Consider the following 2,134-nt stretch of genomic DNA (forward strand, 5'->3'; position numbering starts at 1 on the left):
CAATATACTGTATGAGAGAAGAATTTTAAAATTTTATGCAACATTTCTGGGACTGCAATACCTGGATGTATTTATAAATAAATTGCTTTACTTCACCTGTAAATGTCTGTAATTATTTAAAGGAAAACACTTATATTTCACACAGCATGTGGACCATCTAGAAGCATCTTTCCTGAGAGAATAATCAATGGCCTAAAGGAAAGTTTCCTTTTGAGTGACTTTACTGGCTAGTATTATGTAACTTAATACAAGCTAGAATCATCAGAGAGGAAAGAGCCTCAATTGAGAACATGCTCCCCTAAGATCCAGCTATAAGTCATTTTCTTAATTAGTGATCAATGCAGGAGGGCCCAGCATGTTGTAGGTGGTCCTGGTTCCATAAGAAAGCAGGATGAGGAAGCCATGAAGAGCAAGCCAATAAGCAGCATTGATGGGGGAAATCCTTCTGTGTATATGTTTGTCTTATTGGTTGAGGAATAAAGCACAGTTGGCCAATGAGGAAGCAGGATAGGTGGGACTAGGAGTCAAGGAGGATTCTGGGAAATGTAGTAGGAGAAGAAGCTGCCATGTGATCCCTGGAAGACAGGATACAATCCGCCATTACCTCCATAAGATAAGTCTTATGATTATTGTTGGTAATTAAGACTGAGCTAGCAGATAAGAAATCTTAGTCTTTGGCCAACAGCATTGTACCTAATATAAGTCTTTGTGTGTTATTTGGGGCCCTAACGTGGTGGGCGGAACTCAGGCAGCTTGGCAGAAAGATTTATCGTTACATAGCACCCTTCCAAGGCCTCTACATCAGCTCCTGCCTCCACATTCTTATCTGTTTGAATTCCTGTCCTGACTTCCTTCAATGATGAATGGCAATAGGAATTGTAATCTGAATAAACCTGTTCCTCCCCAAGTTGCTTTGGTCATGGGGTTTCATCATAGCAATTTTAACCCTAAGATAATGATCCAGTCACTGTCTATTCAGCTGAAGCATAATCTGCTTTCCTGAGTGTCAGTGTTTCTTTTCTTTCTTTCCTTCATTTCTTTCTTTCTTTCTTTCTTTCTTTCTTTCTTTCTTTCTTCTTGAGAGTGGGAAAGCTTTGTGGAGAGAAGAGGAAAGGCTCAAGTGTGTTTAAATCAAAGATGTCAGTGTGGAAAGCCACAGTTAAGTTATACAGATGCTGCACACCCCATGTGGTTGTTGGGAGGGTGTCTATATTTAGGCCTCTCTGGTCAATCATAAATTGGAAGTAGGAATAAGGCAGCTGCCAGTTATTAGGCTAGTCCAGGTATATATTCAGTGCTTTGTTTGTTTTGTTTTGATTTGATTTGTTTTGTTTTGTTTTGCAGAGGCATTGTATGGTTTTCAACACCTTAATCAGAGAGGGCTGTCTGGATTTTTACAAGTCTATCTTAGAGATGACATACTGACCATCTACATCTAGGTAATGAATTGGTTTGTGGTGCCTGCTACAGGCTTCGGTTCCTAGTCCTATTTCTACCTTCTAACATTTGTATGCTATTCAGTGTCTTCCTTAACAGGAATCATTGCAGACCTGAAAACAAAGGTGAATCAACTGGTGTGCATTATCTCCTGGTCTTGAGCGTCAATATTTCTATAGTTAGACTTTGTGTTACCTCATAGCACCCAGAAGCCTCAACCGAAATGAAGGCATGCCTCGAATTTGAGCACACTGTCACAAAAACACAAGGCATAACATTCCAGCTCATGAATTATGATTCTTCCTGGTGGTAGACAGCAGCCAATGTTCCACTGAACTGCAGTATTGACATTATCACAGAGATATGTGGTAACAGCACCATGTTCTATCCTTCTACCTAATTGTTTTAGATAACATGAATATCAAGAAGAAAGTAAGTAAAAAAGCAACATGTACCAGTTGTATCATCCATGTGTTTATGGATGAATTTCTGAAGAACAATGACTTTCTAAGGTAGCACAAGGCAACCAAACTGCCATGAGTCTCATCCTCAGAGGGTAGCATTTGCTGTTGGATGAGCCCAGAAGAATCCACTTGATCCTCTTCTTATAAATCAGTAGAGATCAATTCTCCCACTAACAACCGGCCAGGAGCTGAGACTATGTTATAGTAAGATGTTTATTCTCTAAACGCCAACA

The sequence above is a fragment of the Cricetulus griseus genome, chromosome 2, assembly GCF_003668045.3.
Source record: "Cricetulus griseus strain 17A/GY chromosome 2, alternate assembly CriGri-PICRH-1.0, whole genome shotgun sequence".
NCBI lineage: Eukaryota > Metazoa > Chordata > Mammalia > Rodentia > Cricetidae > Cricetulus > Cricetulus griseus.